Raw genomic sequence first — 18,717 nt, forward strand, 5'->3', positions numbered from 1 at the left:
TCGCATCTGTCATTAACAACTATCGCTAAACTTGTCATTTGCTAACGTTGAGTCTATTATTGTGAAACGTGCCAGTAAAGGTTTAAAATAATAAAACAACTTATTTCGCAGCTAGGACGTCACAATGATATTCTCTTCAAAAGGATGCATCCAACGATGCTACCGTTATGATTTTAAAGTTGGACGTTGCGCTTTATCATTTACGCTGGAAGCGAAAAACGCTCTATGCTTGTACAGCGACGAAACAGTGTTTCTAATTTTTAGGATACGCTATGTCTCCTCATGTTTAATAGATTAACAAATTGTTGGAAATTTCCAGCACATTGGGCATGAGACCGAAGTGCAGCTTTTCAAATTTGAATAGAAATGACATCCAGTCTGCTCCCAGCTTACAGCATGAAGAAATTCCATGGTTTAAAATTCAGCGCTTACTACGCAAACATCCTCTTCTAACCGTTTTCCTATCTACCTAACTCCGGACAATACTACCTACCTACCTGTCTATACAGATGGCCTCGAATTCTTACATGAATGAACAGTTTCACTTTAAACTTCACTGTTGGCCAACGTTCGCATATTCTTTCATCCTAAGGTTAATTATTCATTGAGCAAATATGAATTGTGATCATAATTCTTATGGTTATAAATGATTGTCTATTCCCGCCTCTCTGATGAAAGTCAAGCAGATGAAGTCGTAACTGAAATACTCTTATCGGGCCTAAGTCTTGATTGCTCCTATTTAGGGAACAAACTATGCACTCTGAAAGTCCTAATTACCCAACAACAGCAACACCAACAACAACTACAGTAACAGTAACAGTCTAACAACAACAGCAACAGCAACAGCCAGGGCCGGCGCTAGCCAATTTGTTGCTCCACTCAAATTCTCAAAACGGCGCCCACAGAACAAACAAAAAACAGCCGGCGTTGCTGTGTGCCGACATTCTACTACCTACACACTCGCAAACGTACAGTCTCGTAGCGTCTTTCTGCATAACCACTTACGTAGCAAACAACTCGTGAGCAGCCAGCAGCGCATGAGGGCTAGCGGCATACTGGGATACAGATTTTGCATTACTTTTTGTTTTTTTTCTTCATCTTACGCCCTCAATTCTACACGCAGGTGACAGTGCGAGTCCTCGCGAGTTATCGGTATCAGTTGCTCTGGCTGTAATAAAGTGCGAGAGCGACGACCGTGACTGTTAGCTAAATACACACTCGCAAAAGTCGTTGCAGTGCATGAATAAACAAGGGCGGGAGTCCGAAAAAAATGCTTATGCCGGTGTGTTCATCAGAACGAGTACGCGAGTGTGAGAAAATTAGCCCACACAAGTGCGAGCTTCGTAACACTGGTCACAGTCAACTGTCATTTCTTTTGAATAATTTTCGGTTTCTAGAAACCCATTAGGCCATTGCAAATCATTTTCAAAGTTTTTGTCCCCCCGCCCTTCAAAATTGGCTTGAAAAATCGGGGGGCAAAAAAATAATTTGTAGGATATGAGTTAATTTTTTTTATAAAATCAATTGTCTGTGGGCTCTACAGCCCGAAAAACTCGAAAAATGAGTGTAAGAGTTGAGTCAACGTTTTTAGCACGAAATAGAAATGGAAGTTCAAACAGTGGAATTTCCGAAACTCGGCCAAAAAAATTTTCGTTCGTTTTTGTCTTTTTGTTCGTAGATTTTTGCATGAAAAATAACAACGTATTTATTAAAAGCAAGAATAAGATTGGTTTTCACGTTTAAACTTTAAGTAAAAAATGCCTAAAAACCATATTTTTTTGCTCGATTAAAAAATTCTCTTTGTTTTTTTTCGCCCCCCCCCCCCCTTCAGGTGGCCCAACACCGGAGGGACAAAAACTTTTTTAAATATTTGTAATGGCCTTATTAGAATGATAAACCTTCAAAAACGAAAAAGTTCGGTTCATATTTCCTGTTACTTCAGAAACTTCGTCCTCATACCTTGCTACTTTATCGAAGATGAATCTGCTGATTGCGGATTCTGAAGAGATTCGAAAATCTCTCCCGAAAAATCCATGTCACTTTCCCACCACGTTTATCTGTGTGTTTGGATTGTTGTGTTTTGTTGCGAATAGATTTTATCAGGAGGAGGTCAAGCGCAAACGGAAAGCGAAGAATGGCGTAGGCGTATGAGCCATGCACTGCAGGCACTACTTGGAATGATTCTCAAAGTACACTTGTCGAAAGTTGGGTCGATCACGTCGCAAGAATACCGGATGATCATGCAGTGAAACTCTTCTCTTCTAGACCTTCATTGGCCTTAAGGGCCTCATACACGTACGCATATGTTAGGCTGCAAACAAATAAGCCCGCCACCATGGTCATTCAGGTCGAGTGACAAGCCCAACATCTTCTTCTGCCTGCTTAATTCGTGGCGCTCATACACAGGCGTGAGTGTTGACCGAACATGAATTCACCAACATTTTCGGCCAATATGTTCGTACGCGTATGAGGGCCTTTAGAAAAAGAGAAACCCAACTTATTAGATGGCTCGAACAGGTTGAAGCCGATTTGCTTGTGTCGAGATGCTCAACGAATTGGCGGCAAATAGCCCAGGACCCAATACAGCGAAGAGTAACTCTAGTTACACCACTTGCCATCCCTGTTTTGTGCTGCTTAAGGAGAGGAAAGAAAGTTTTATAGTAACCACTTATTTATTTAATGGTACAGTTTTTTTTAATGTAGGCGAAATGGCGCCCCCTCGAAGAGGCGCTACAAGCAGCTGCTTGGTCTGATTAAGGTAAGCGCCGGTCTTGGCAACAGCAACTGCAGCAGCAGCAGCAGCAACAGCAACAGCAACAGCAACAGCAACAGCAACAGTAACAGCAACAACAACAACAACAGCAACAGCAACAGCAACAGCAACAGCAACAGCAACAGCAACAGCAACAGCAACAGCAACAGCAACAGCAACAGCAACAGCAACAGCAACAGCAACAGCAACAGCAACAGCAACAGCAACAGCAACAGCAACATCAACAGCAACAGCAACAGCAACAGCAACAGCAACATCAACAGCAACAGCAACAGCAACAGCAACAGCAACAGCAACAGTAACAGCAACAGCAACAGCAACAGCAACAGCAACAGCAACAGCAACAGCAACGGCAACAGCAACACCAACAGCAACACCAACAGCAACACCAACAGCAACACCAACAGCAACACCAACAGCAACACCAACAGCAACAGCAACTACTACTACTACTACTACTACTACTACTACTACTACTACTACTACTACTACTACTACTACTACTACTACTACTACTACTACTACTACTACTACTACTACTACTACTACTACTACTACTACTACTACTACTACTACTACTACTACTACTACTACTACTACTACTACTACTACTACTACTACTACTACTACTACTACTACTACTACTACTACTACTACTACTACTACTAAAAACAGCTAAAAATTAAGGTTAGAAAAATACTAACTGTGAATAGGCCCTATTAACCCCAACCCCTGGAGAAAACGTCTAGCATCTCGCACAAGGAAATTCGCCCGAAAGTTGACAGCCCTGTGGTATCCGGGTTTAGACAAAGAAGGAAGGCGAAGTTCGGTCTTTGTCTGCCTTAGAAACGACGAAGAAAAAGCCATTAAAGAACAAAAGGGAGTTGGCCGTGAATGTCCGTTGAGAACAGTCACCACGTGAGTGGTTGGGAGTAGTAAAAGTGACCCGCGTGTGAAAAATTTATCCCCGAGTTTGACCAAGTAACCAAGGCGCCGTTTTGTGAACCAGAAAACTGGATAGTTTTCCCGGAACGGAAGCAGAATTGTGGGCTCGGCGTTTCCCACGTGACCAATTATCTACACCACACGTTACGGCCCATAGTTGCTGCCGCTATCCGTATACCTTCACGACGCCCAGCTAACGCATCCTAAGATATAGTATTCCGGACCACCAGTATAGTATGATTGTTATTGCGTACTATTGGTAAGGTACGATCGTTGTTACATACCACGTACATTTACCGGAACATCGTCCGTCGTGGCCCGGAGAGGCATCAAGTTCTATCATAACCTCGCTTTACGCCGAAAGAAGTCCCAGAATGCATTGGCTAACAAAACCCGTCCGTAAGTTTCACCTGTAAGCTATACGCCAGACCGTCGGAAGGTCCTAGTGACCTGCAAGACCCTTTCCGATATCGTCGTCGTTACACAGGGGTGTTGGTCGGAGAAAACAGACGTTTCGGACACTAAAGCTCGCCAACTCAGCGTTGGCCGATGAGTTTACCCTCCGCATCCGAGCACCAGAAGTAGAACCCTCGTCCCCGTGATCACCGGAACCGAAGAGAATTCTTCGAAAACTACGCCGAAGGTACCCAATAAGATACGCTCCTGTTGAAGATCAGAAACGAGAGTAAGTCAACCTCTTTATGACCCGCACGAAATCGGAATGAGCTTCAACGAATCCTGCACGACCGCAACACAACCCTATCCCTTTTCCTAAATTGTATATCTTATCAATAAATATGTTATGTTATTAGTATAGTTATTCTTTAGAGGAGAAACTAAAGGTCTGTTTGTCTTGTCAAGCCTATTTTTGTCTGTGGTATACACGTTAGTAGAGATGTCATTAGTCTCCGCAAGCAGTGTTCCCTACTGGCAACCGAAATATGACTAATTTGAGTCGTAATCAGGTTGCTAAACTAAATGGACTCTACAACTAAATGGATCTATAGTGTGCTATGTGGGTTGGGCGAGCCGACCCTTAAAGAAAGAGTGGGGCTGAGCTAGCCATTTGTTACCACGTTTAGAGATGGACTTACCATCTACCAGAGTTGCGGCAACACACGCAAGCTTGGTCCAGCTTTCATAGTGATGGGCGAAATGCGGAAACGGGTGATTGGGTGGTGGCCAATCAATCCTCGAATGTGCAGGCTAAGAATCCAGGGCTTGTTCATCAACATAAGCATCAACATCAAAATGAATTCTACGCGCAGTTGGAGAGTGAATACGACCGCGGCCCAAAACATTATTTCAAGATCGTCATCGGGGATTTCAATGATCAGGCCAGCCAAGCAGAGGAGCACAAACCGGTGATTGGAGGGTTCAGCGCACACCAGCTGACCAATGAAATAGGCCTAAGACATATCGACTTTGTCGCTTCCAAAAACACGGTCGTACGTAATACCTTATTCCAGCACGGATTTTTACCTGGAGATCACCAAATAAGACCGAATCACAGATCGACCAGTACCTAGTGATGGTTAAGATGCTATCAAAGCTCTCCGTTGTGAACAACATTCGGCACCGACGCCAATTTCGGTTAGATCTCGCGCGGCTGAAGCAGCCAGACGTCACCGTAAATTACGTGCATTCACTTGAAGCCGCGCTGTCGCCAGAGGATGAACTGGACGAAGCCCCTCTCGAGGACCATTAAAACAGCTATTAGCTGTGTAGCGGAGAGCCCCATCGGGCATGTGGTACGGAATCAGCGAAACGAATGGTTTGACGATGAAAGTAGGAGGGTGATGGATGAGAAGAACGCTGAACGGGCGGTCAGGATACGCAGTGCCACACATTAGAACGTGGAGAAACACAAATAAAAGAAGATGCATCGAAACCAAATCTTCAGGTAGACGAAGCACTACCTGAAAGAGCTGGAACATGCAGAGTTGGAGCGGCTGCATCACTCTCGAGAAACGCGAAAGTTCTGCCAGCAAAAGCTACCGGAAAGGCCAAAGTCTTTGCCGCGAGCCGAAATATGTCGGAATAAGCATAATAGTATTTTGAAGGGCAGACCATGAGCTGACCGATTGGTGGAAGCAGCACCTCGATGGTACCAGACGGAAAACCATGGTAAAGCGATTTCGACGATTCAGCAAACGGGAAAGTGGTGCCAGCCTCAACGATTGGCGATGCTAAGGAGACCATCATACCGCCAAAGAACAATAAATCGGCTGGGAAAGATGGCATCGGAGCGGAGCCTATTAAAATGGGATTACAAAACTGTCCGTTCGTATGAATTTGGGATACTGACCAGCTACCGGAAGAGTTGAAAGATGGGTATATCTGCCCGATCTATAAAAAGGGCGATAAAAGCTGGACTGCGAGAAATCTCGAGCGAACACCGTTCTCAATGCCGCCTACAAAGTGCTGTCCCAAATCATTTTCTGCCGTCGATCACCAATTGCGAACAGATCTGAGGAAACTTATTAAGCCGGGAACTTCGTCGAAGGTTTGTCTACAAAGAATCAAATAATTACACTGCGGCAGATACTCCAAACGGTTCGTGAATGCAGAGTTCCCACAGTAGAATCAATATATATATAGAATGCCAGTGTCGCTGTTTTTCTACAGGACTCATGGTGGTAAACATGATGCTAACAATCTGTATCAAGTCTGTGAATCGTGAGCTTCATTGTCAAAGTTGCTCATTGTTATTTATCTGTTCTTTATCTGTGCGCTGGTTGGTGCTGTCATCAGTGCGCTCATCGCTGTGTTTTTATGCCAGAGAAATGTTTTTAAGCATTCTTTTTCTTTCGTCCGGATGAATTGAATCCCACAACTGCACCCTTTTGCACCGATTTTTCAGGAATTTGAAGCAAGCGAAGTTTCCAATCACATTACTTGGCAGCCATATTTGAAATTTTAAACAAAGTTGTCAAAGTTTGACAATGAGATTCCCCTTTTGATGAATCTCAGGCACACACACATGCGACACTGACATTCTATATATATATATTGATTATACTGTTCCCACGCATCATTTGTTCGTTGACTTCAAAGCCGCATATGATACCATCAACCGGAAAGAGCTGTGGAAAATCGTGGACGACAATAGCTTCCCAGGAAGCTCATCAAACTGACACAGTCTGCGATGGATGCTATACAGTACCGTGTTCGGATTTCGGGTGGATTGTCAAGTACATTCGAATCACATAGAGGGCTTCGTCAAGGTGAAGGTCTCTCATGCCTGCTGTCCAAAATAGCACTACAAGTTGTTATGAATCGAGCGGATATCAACACGCGAGCTACGATCTTCAACAAATCTAGTCAATTCGTCTGTTTTGCCAACGATATGGATATTATCGGCAGAACATCTGTGCCAATGGTTGAACAGTTAAGGTTTGAGGTTGTTGTAGTTGATGAACCTTAGTAGTTATCTAGCTTGGCAAACTGAAACATGGATAATGCTCGAGGAGGACCTGCGAGTGCTCGGAGTTTCCGAAAGATGAATACTAAGAACGATCTTTGGTGGCGTACAGGAGAATGGAGTATGGAGGCAGAGAATGAACCGTGAACTCGCACAGTTCTATGGGAAACACAGTATGCAAAAGGTGGCTAAGCTGGACGGATACGATGGTCAGGGCATGTTGCAAGAATGCCGGAGGACTACCCTGCATAGATAGTGTTTGCATCAAATACGGTTGGAACAAGACGACCAGCAGCACAGCGGGCAAGATGGTTAGACCAGGTGGAGCAAGATCTGGCGGAGAGTACTCGGAGTCCGAAGAATTGGAGAGCGGTAGGTACCGAGTTAACTGAACAAACTTTGTTCAACAGGCTTTGTTTTAGGACAGCAAGCCACTTAGGTAAGTAAGTAAGTGCGTTAAGATATCAAAACAGTTTAACGTAAAATCGCACTTTTAACGACGTTTCCACCCTTTGCACTATTCCACTTTTAAGTGCGCAATGGACAATAACTTCCTAGAAATTATATGCTATTCCATTCTGCACACCCTAAAGGATTTCAGTAATTAACGGCATGGTCATGCAACTTAAAATGATTGGTACCATTATGCACCAGCAAAGATACACAATAAAATCAGCGTTTAACGTTAGTATATTTAAAACTCTCACAAACAGTCGGTCTTGTTGGCAATCTTATTCCCACCAGGATAGTGATGTTTCTCTGCAGTTGTAGATAAAATAATAAAATTTAGCACTGGTATATTGAACTCCTTTTGCAGATGGTTGTGTGTCTAGAGAATTTTCTCACGGAACTTGTTTTGCAAATGCAATTATACCACATGCAGGAACTAAACCAGCATTTTTAAGGTTAGCGGAGCAACGAAAAAACGTTTCCCGCATCGAGATTGGACACGGAACTTGTTGAAGTAGTGCATTTGAAAATTTGTCTCACACTAAACTATTCGGTTTATGTTTGAAAACTTGGACGAGAACTATTAGAGCAGATAGAAGCACATTTGCGGTCAATGCCTTGCTGCTCATCCAACGTGGCATTCTTCCGATCTCGCAATGGAGATGATTTGTGTTTTCCGATAAAGTGTGCCAAATTCATTTCTAAGTTTCAGGTTTATTTATTGGTCACAAAAAAAGAAAAGTTTAACATTTGACATATTGATTGGAAACAGTTCACTTTGAATTGAACGTCAGTAATGTTTGAATATAATTTGATGTATGTACGTTAAAAAATAGTATATTTCTGTATTGTTTAGCAAAACAATTTTTTTTTTCAAATGCAAAAGAACTTACAGCTAGGTAAAGTTCTATGTTCAATATGCTAAACCGCACTGCTGCCACACTGTCGGAAACAGCATATAAAATGGCCGCAAAATAATAACAAGTTCAAACATTGCAAAGCCGTGTTTTTATGCTGATGGTCTGCACTCATTTTGCAAGCAACGGAAACCGCTACTTGCTGTGAAAGAATAACAATTTCAAACTTTGTGAAAACTTCGGTTACGTGTACTCTGCCCGCCGCGCCGTTCGGAAGGCGGAAGCATGGAGTGAACAAATACTTGGATCAACTAAGTATTCCGCGAAATTCCGTAAAACAGAACCGGATGCATTAGCATAAGAAAATAAGAAATATTTATCGGACTCTGGCATATTTTTCATCAATCCCTGTGGTTGGTAAAAATAACTTTACTTCCATGGGATTACAGAGATAAGTGAAAAGTTTTCCAGGAATTTTGCTTACTCCGTCTGATCATGCGGGCGAAGTTGTTGTGATAGTACCTATTTCGTTAGTGTTTACTATTTACCATTTCAGTTTCTGCATGAGTAGGAGTATGGCAACCAACGTATTTTGAACCCCATCAGCAGCTGCACATAATTTGGACAGTTCCATTTGATTTTGCTGTGTTTGTTTGTTATGTACAGCTGCTGATGGGGTTCAAAATACGTTGGTTACTCTAGGTGACTGTCACTGAAAATCTGTATTGCTCACCAGTTGCATTTTAGAGTATTGTTCACTAAGTAGGACGCGTACTGAGCTTTTATTTAAACTTTACTTTTATGTACCCCACTGAAAATATACATAAGCTTCCATAAAATCCACAGTTGCAAAACTATAATAACGTTATAACATTTTTAATTGCCATCTGTTAAGAATAACAATTTGCAAACAACACTATGCTCCGTACTGTGTTACGGGTGTTACGATCAAAATTAGGTCAAACAAGAATGCATATAAATTAATTAAATTAAAGGCAATTTTATTTTATTTTTTGAAAGATGAATTAGAATAAAGTACAGAAAAATTCAATTGACCAAATCTGAATTGCCTGGCCTTTCGTGCAAAGCACGTTGTTGACGGCATTCTACAACATAGCCTTTGTTCCGTAATGATAGGATGCCACAACCGGCCAAAACAGCACAGAACAAACGTGTTGCGTCAGGAAAGGCAGAAGAAATTCACGCAAATTTCCTGATTCACGGTTGCATTGAAATGTCATTTCCTTATCACGGCAGCTATGAAAATGTCGTATTTCAAGATACAGGCACGGGACATCAAGATCGTCATCACCTAGGTAGGTAGGAATTTAATGTATAGTCTCATAGCTTGCACACCGACACGAATGAAGCCTGGTAATTCAATTCGCAGCACCTTATCCCAAGCAAAAGTACCACAAATGACATCACCTGGACATCTCCTTACCGACGTACAATGAACCAGATTGATCACGTTCTCAAAAATGGCCGGTTCTTCTCTAACGTTACGTTAAAAAAAACGTTACGAATATACGTTCCCTACGGGGTGTGGATATTGACACTGACTATTAGTAATTAGTATATTATATGAAAACAGTACCTATACGTGCGCTCAAAACTATAAACCACATACAAATAGACGAGGCACTCCGTTAATTCCATCGTCCATGCAAAAACCAGTCATTTTCCAAAAAAGCCACACCGCAGCGTTCGAATGTTGCTTCGAGTTTTCAGCAAAAAAAGAGCTCGAGAAATTATCTGAACTATGTAAATCATTGATATTGGGGAGAACTTGGTCAAATACCGGCGGGCAAAGAACCAGTTGACCACGATCCTGAGGAATAAAAAGTGTCAGAAGGAGGACAGAGATTATGAACCACTATTTAGAGCTTGGCTGGTAAATGGCTGGGTAATGCGTAACATCGGTACCTCGCGTACCTGCAGTTATAAAATAGACCTCACAGTGGTCATTAGCCTCTTATCCAGCTACTCCTCTCGCTACTTCCTCGTGGTACCAGCCGGAATACGAGCAACCTTGGTGGAGATCGGGTAACCAACCCCGGTGGAAGCTAAGGTCGTATACCGACAGGGAAGGAGGCACTCATGCATCTGCTGAGTGTTGGCAAAAGGAACAGCCTTGCCAGCCGAGAGCGTCTGACTCCAGGTTAGGGGCGGCTCGCGATGGTGATTCCACTGCACAGTGAAGCGCCGTTTGCGTACCAGGTATGCGGCTGTATCCCAGGTTAGGGGCGGCATACAACAGCGACTGATCCGGAGTGGACGGCTGACTTATGAAACGCTGTGTCTCGCCAGCTATACCCAAGACAGCAACCCTGTCCGCGAGACTAGGCATCGCAGCCCCAGTAAGGCAGTATGCTTAAACAACTTTCGCTAGAAGAAATTCAGGAAAGGAACTACAACCGGATAATCGGGATGGACCCAGGCCAAAGAAAAAGGACAACGATTATTGAAAACTTGGTACTTGTTTATAGGAGACTAGACCACTGCGACCAGCGACTTGGTACTTGGAATATCAGGACCCTACTTGAACCGGAACGCGTGGGTATCCTACCAAGAGAGCTGCAGAAGATGAAGGTCGAGGTTGAATTCCGCGCAGTAGATCCTATTGCGGGCATGACATTCAAGTATCACATCTACTACATTCTTTAACTACAGTCTGGTAAATGTGTACGCACCGACGAACGACAAGCCCGATGACGTAAAAGAGGCGCTCTATGATCTTCTCGACAGGACATATGGTGAGTGCCCAAGACATGACATAAAGATTGTCATCGGGGATACAAATACACAGGTTGGACGTGAAGAGTTCTTTCGCCCCGTTATTGGTAGAAAAAGCCTCCATCCTCCCACAAACGACAATGGCCTGAGGCTAATCAATTTCACTGCAGATGGAACATTCGGAAGCACACTTGGAAACACTCTAATGGAGAGGCCTGCTCTCAGATCGACCACGTTCTGGTTGATGGCCGGCACTTTCCTGATGTCGCAGACGTGCGATCCTTCCGGGGACCAAACGTTGACTCGGACCCCTATCTCGTAGTAAGCAAGACCCGCGCCCGGTTGTCCAACGTATTCAAATCGAAGCAAACGAGGAAGATACGACTGAACATTCGGCGGTTATCAGAGGAGGGAGTTGCTGCAGAGTACTCTCGGAAGACTGATGAGCGGATCGGTGAACATCTCGGAGAGAACCTGAACGAACAGTGGAGACACATCCACGACGCGATCAGTACTACAGCGCGAGAAGTGTTGGGTACTACTGCTGTAGCTACTTCCAGTGAGTGGTTTGACGCAGAGTGCCAGCGTGTGACTGATGAGAAGAATCGAGCCAGAAGTCACACTTTGGCAGCAACTGTGACACGCCAGAGCAGAGAGAGATACCAAGATGCTAGAACTGTCGAAAAGAGACTTCACCGTCGTAAGAAACGTCAGCACGGGGATCGCATTCTTGTGGAAGCGGAGAATTGCTTCGAGAGGCACGATACGAGAAGCTGTTACCGTTCGAATACTTTGCCCCATAAAACCCTGTGAGAGCGTTCAGAGCCGGAGATGAGAAGAACTAATATACTGGAGATCATGATGAATGCAATTGAGATCCATGCTATGAAATACTATTGCTACAACTATTGATTTTGCTATAATTTTAGGGTACGCTATTTTTGCCACGATGTAGAATTAAAATATTGTAAATTAAATAAATAAATATTAAAGTATATAGGATACAGGATTAAAGATAAGGGAAATAGTTTAGTAATACGATGGGCGGCTAACGATCAATTAAAACACATTTATAAATAACACTCACAATTAGGGTTTACACAACACAAAACACTCATAAAATCTGCCGGAAAATGGGGATAATGGAAATAAGAATAAGGACCATGCTAGAAGGAAAAAGGGAAATTGGCTTAAGATAAGGAGTTATGCTGGTTAAGTTGGGACAGGCTCGGTCATTTAGACTTGAACAAGTGATCACGAAGGTATGAAAAGTCGATTAAGTGACAATAAGAAAAAGAACGTGTACTATTTAACATAAATTAATTAGCCTCAGTAGGCTCTGAGTAATTATTCGAAATCAGGTAACTAAGAAACCAATTTATCACTGTGACCGAGTCTCAGAATAACCTGCCAGCTCTAAAACCAGCTATTATTCTCTACAACAGACCCAGCAGGTTGTGGTCATAGATTGTGGCCGGAATAAGCCGCAGTTCTCGCAAAGTACACCAACTCCATGTGGTATGATCGAATCCGATCAGCAGCAGTACCCTTTCTAGTCGACGCAGTCCCAGAATAAAGCAGCACACGGTAGATCATCAACGGCATATTCATCCGTGCAGCACACATCGCCTTCCCCGAAAGCATCATACCCGCTTCCCCGAAAGCATCATCTACACCCGCTTCACCGTTAAACATCGCCACGTAGGGGAATCGAGAGAAGCAGCGCTCCTAGCAGGAGGAGAGACTCACCACCGTTCATCATTCCCATCAGCAGATTCCGCAGCCGGCCGGCACTTCCACACACACACAAAGAGATTTTGTAAGTTAGTTTAGTCAATAAATTAATCAACCGTAGAGTGAGATCTTTTCCATAAGCCGACTTGTGTCCCTGATCGTGTCAAGGAGCCGACCTCGAGAAGGAGAGTTTCCCTTTAGGTCGAGCTAGCCGTAAAAAGAGACCGTGAGTGTCCACACCGGAAGTCCCCAGTGGTTCGACCAGGAACTTGGGGTAGTAGCGGGAGACCCGTCCGGTCACCGAGTAATAAAGCTTCTTTAATACGATCAACGGAATCAGGAACCGGACCGTACCAACTCCTGTTATCTGCAACAACAAGGAGGGGAACCTGACCACCGAAAGATCGGAGGTGGCTAGGCGTTGGAAACAATATTTCGATGCATTGGAAAGGAGGAGGAGGAAAGGAGGAATTACCTACTGACTAGTTGGAAGGTTTCATATGCCCAATTTACAAAAAGGGCCATCAACTCGAATGCATCAATTATTGAGGTATTACTCTCCTCAAATCTGTATACGAAATTCTCTCCTGCATCCTGTTTCTCAGACTGAGGCCGTTGCAGGAAACCTTTGTTGGCGAATACCAGTGCGGTTTTCGGGAGGGACGCTCCGCGATGGACCAAATGTTATTTATTTATTTACTATTTGATGGGGCTTTCAACCGTTGGTTGGTTCGCCCCAACGGGCCAAATGTTCACCTTGCGACAGATCCTCGATAAATTCCGAGAATTCAACTTGCAGACTCATCATTTGTTTATAAACTTCAATGCGGCGTATGATTCAGTTAAACGACACGAGCTGTGGCAGATTTTGCTTGAACATGGTATGCTAACAAGACTAATTAGGCTGATACGTGCTACCCTTGATGGTTCAAAATCAAGCGATAGCGGGTGAGACATCGTACTCGTTTGTGACGTTAGATGGTTTGAACCAAGGTGACGGACTATCGAACTTGCTGTTCAACGTTGCATTGGAAGGTGCTATTCGAAGAGCCGGCGTGCAGAGAAGTGGTACCATCATCACGAAATCTCATATGCTCCTAGGGTTCTCGGACGACATCAATATCATCGGTGTTAACCGTAGAGCTGTGGAAGAAGCGTACATGCATCTTAAGGAGGAAGCTGCGAGGATAGGGCTTAGCATAAATTCTACCAAAACAAGGTATATGGTGACTGGTAGAGAGCGTGGTAGCTCTTCGGGTGTTGGAACTGCGGTGGTGATAGATGGAGATACTTTTGAAGTGGTCGACGAATTTGTTTACCTTGGTACGTTAGTGACATATGACAACGATGTGAGCCGTGAAGTAAAAAGGCGGATAGCCGCTGCCAACAGGGCCTTCTACGGATTACGTAGCCAGGTGCTCCGCCCATGGAAGACAGATGGAGCAGGATACGTTCGTTCGTCAATAAGGCTGCAACCGCTGCGCTAGGTGACAAAATCTCAAGTGCACCAAATGATTGATTTGACGTGGAATGCCAACGAACTAAAGAGAGGATATAAAATGCTTAGAAAAAGAATCTAAGCATTACCACGAGGGAGGATTTGGCCAAGTATCGATGAGCACGGAATGAGTTGACCATGATCCTGAGAAGAAAAAAGCGGACTCAGTCTTCGTGTAGAGCTAGAATAACTATTACGAGCCAATAAAACACGTAAGATCTATGAGAATGTAAATCAATCTCGCAAAGGATTCACAATGCAATGAGCCTGATATATGTAGGAACAAGAATGAAAACCTGGTCACAAACGAGTGCGAGGAGGTCGACAGGTGGAAGCAGTTGTTCGATGCCATCTCGATGGCGATATAACAGAAGGAGCCGAAACGGAAGTTAACTTTGAAATGCAAACGATAACGTGCCGGCTCCCGTTCTCGAAAAGATCCGTAATAGAGCCGGCGGAAAGGGCCGACTCTGCAAGAATGGCCAAGAACCACTAACTAGGGTACATCACTGGATAATTTCAAGCATTTGGGAGGAGAAGAAACTACCGGAAGACTAGATGGAAGAACTAAACCTACGAAAAGGGCGATGGGTTTGCGGGATTGCTGTTATTACCGCGTTATTACCATTCAGCTGGTCAACGTCGCCTTCAAGGTGCTTTCCCAAATTTTGTTACGTCATCTATACTTAATAGCTGGAGATTTCGTAGAACAGCATCTGGCGGTTTTATGAGGACCCATGCTTCTACGGATCAAATTTTAACTCTCCAACAAATCTCCAGAAATTTCGGGAGTATAACGTCTCATGCATCATATTTTCGTGAATTTCAGGTTAGCGTGTGATACAGTCGAGCGCAAGCAGCTATGGCAGATAATACACGAGAACGGTTTTCCGGACAAACTGACGCGGCTGATCAAAGCTATACTGGAGCGAGTGGCGTGCTACATGCATGCTTCGGGGGCACTCTCATGTCCCTTGATATCGCTCTTAGGGTTGCTGCAAGGGGAAGAACTGTCCTGTATGCTTTTTCAACATCGCTAATAAAGATATAATCTGATGAGCGGGCATTGAAATTGAGAGAAACTATCTGCGGCCAAAGTAGCCAACTCCTAGCCTTCACAGACCGTCTTGACATCACTACTAGAAACCTTGGGACGGAACGAGGCAATCTACGGCAGACCAAAAACAGAGACTAGAGATACAAATCAACCTACGCCATCTCCCAAAGCAATGTAGACAATGTAGAAAACTTTAATCGGACCAGTAGTCCTCTATGAACTTGAGACAGTCACATTGCTTACAGAAGACTTACGTGCACTTGACGTATTTGCACGAAAGGTGTTGCGGACTATTTCAGGAGGAGTACAAACGGAAAGCGGAGAGTGGCGTAGGCGTATGAATCACGAGTTGTAAGCACTACTTGGAGAAATTCCCATCGTACATCTGGTAAAGTTTGGAGAATACTATAGGCCGACCACGTCGCAAAGATGCCGGACGACTATGCAGTGAAATTCGTTCTTTTCAAAACCCCTACCGGCTCCAGAAATAGAGAGGCCCAACGTGCTAAATGGCTCGACCAGGTTGAAACCGACTTACGTGTGTCGAAACGCTGAACGAATTGACGACGAGCAGCCCAGAACCGAGTACAGTGGGGAGGAATTCTTGAAACGGCAAGAGTCACTCCGGCTCTCAGCTGCTAGAAGTAAAGTAAGAAGTGCAACGTGCCTACGGACCACATCTTTATTAACTTCAAAGCAATATACGATACAGTCGATCGAGACCAGCAGATGACAAGTAATGCACGAACACGGTTTTCCGGAAAAACTGACTCGACTGATCAGAATTACCGCTTATTAGGGGGTGATCCGAGGATTGGGTATCGAAACAAGAGTATCGATTTTTAGCAAAGGTAGCCAACTCCTATGCTTTGCTGATGATTATGATATAATAGCCTGAAACTTTGAGACGACGAGAGAAGTCTCCGCCAGACTGAAAACGAAGCGAAGTCACTTCTTTTGTGGTCATTGTGGCTTCCGGCTTTCGATTTCTCTCTAATTCAGGCTTCGGAGCTGTTGACCAACGTTCTCCGAACATTTTCTTCACATCAATGATAGTTGTTGCTTGAACGCTATTTTAATATCTGGAGAACAAGTGTCAAAATCAAAGTAGTGCTATTATGCTGCATGCTGCAAACACCTGCAAAGTGAGGGTTTTTTTACCTTTGTTATACTATAACAAAGGTTTAAAAATTGGTCGAAAAACACGAAATTGATCCGAGGCCCGGAGGGCCAAGTCACATATACCAATCGATAGGGTTCGACGATTTGAGCAATGTCTGTGTGTGTGTGTGTGTGTGTATGTATGTAATGATTTTTTCTATCGCCTGTTTCTCAGAGATGGCTGAACCGAATCGTTCGCTATTACTTTTGTTTGAAAGGTGTTATTGTCTAGTAGATCACTATTAAGTTGCTTCGTGATACGACGTTTCGTTTAAAAGTTATAAGCAAAAATGTGAAAAATACGTGACACGGGTTTCTTTGAAACTACATGACTGATTTCATCGATCTTAGTATCAAATGAAAGCCCTTATTAAAGGTAAATTGTTCAGGAATTTTTAATTGAAAACAAACAAGTAGTTTAAAAGTTAGCCTTAAAAAACCTGTTTTGACAAGGTAATAATTATCGCCTGTTTCTTAGAGATGGCCAAACCGATTTATGCGCTATTAGTCTCATTCGAAACATAATATATCCTAATAGATCACTATTGAATGGTTTTTTGATTGGACGTTTAATTTGAAAGTTATGAGCAACCGTATACACCCCACCAAAATTAACAATAATTTATAATGATTTTAACCAAGATAATTTACTTAATTTCAATTATTTTAATATGAAACGAGAGGTTTTGACACTACAAATATATATGCAAAATTTCATAAGAATTGGTTTTACCGGTTAAAATATATTAACCGTCGAACACTCGCGCCAACTTTTGTAACACAGTTACTCGCGCGCACAATAGCCCCAAACCAAAGAAAACGTGTGCACTAGAGTTTTGACTGGGAAAACTTGGTTTTAGGTTTATCGAATCTTTGGAAGAGTTTCTTGAAATTGAAAGCTCTTTCATCTGGTGGAATTTAAATTTTTATTAATCCCCCTAAAAGTAAAATAAAAAAAATATTTTTCTTCAGTGTCAATATAACACATTGATGTGTTCTGCAAAGTTATAGAGCATATTATTACAAGAAATTTTGCTAAAGACAGTAACCTTCTATCTCTTTAGCGAAGATAGAAAAATCTTATTTATTATTTATGAATTTGTAAAATCAGTTTTTCTATTTTTGCTCTTTTTGTAATTGTTGTATGACTTTTTTATGTACTACAAAATTATACAAATAGTAAAAATACACAACTTTGCTGAAAATAGTATACCTGTATGTTTGCTTGTTTAGGAACTGTAGAACTTTGATTATAAAGAATACCCTAATTTTGACTTCTAATTACTCGACTACCAGCAGACGGATACATTTTAAACATTTTACATTTGCTGATAGTTTTTCTGCATATATTTTCCCAACAATTTAAATTATTAATGCATTGAATAATTATGATATTTTGCTCACAATAAGTTTGTTGAAGAATATACGTTAGTTAAACAACGATTTGTAACTTTATAACAATATGGCGTTAAAAAACCTACACGTGTTGTATAAAATACAACAGCGTGAGTTAATAAAAATTGATGAAGATTATTCAAGAAAATTCTATTGATGTGATTCAAATAGAATGGCATTACAGGAAACTATGCATAGTTCAAAAACCTATAAACTAGACCTTTACTAGACTATGTATATGCTAAAGGATAAGATTTCCTCTTACAACTTACTTTTATTTGCACTTACTCAGATTAATAACAACTTACTTATCCTTACTCAGCCATTTCATGAAAAAAGGATCTATCAAAATTTAAAAGTGTTCCTATTTTGTTCAAATTTTGTAAACTTTTTCAATTTTCAAAAATTTTATGTAAACCAACGCACTACGCAACGATAACCAATAGATGAATTATGTTCCGAAGACGTGTCGATTTCTATCTCAAATAGCAAGTAAGACCGTATAACAAAGGTTGCTTTCACCACTAGGTGGATTAAATCGGGTTTTTATATTCACCATTAAAATGCGTCAACTTCAAGTCGATCCAATTTTCATGATTTCTGAAAAAGAATGGATTCTTTTTTATCTGTGATTATTATTTCGTTTGCAAGAGTGTACCGAACCACTGAGATTAAAATTTGAGCCGC

At 42.4% G+C, this 18,717-nt stretch overlaps 1 pseudogene; it reads left to right on the forward strand.

Annotated features, from left to right (window-relative positions):
• Window positions 1–1,560: 1,560 nt before the first annotated feature.
• Window positions 1,561–4,320, forward strand: LOC128739880 (putative cyclin-dependent serine/threonine-protein kinase DDB_G0272797/DDB_G0274007; annotated as a pseudogene).
• The last annotated feature ends 14,397 nt before the right edge of the window (window positions 4,321–18,717 follow it).

Source organism: Sabethes cyaneus, chromosome 3, assembly GCF_943734655.1.
Source record: "Sabethes cyaneus chromosome 3, idSabCyanKW18_F2, whole genome shotgun sequence".
Lineage (NCBI taxonomy): Eukaryota > Metazoa > Arthropoda > Insecta > Diptera > Culicidae > Sabethes > Sabethes cyaneus.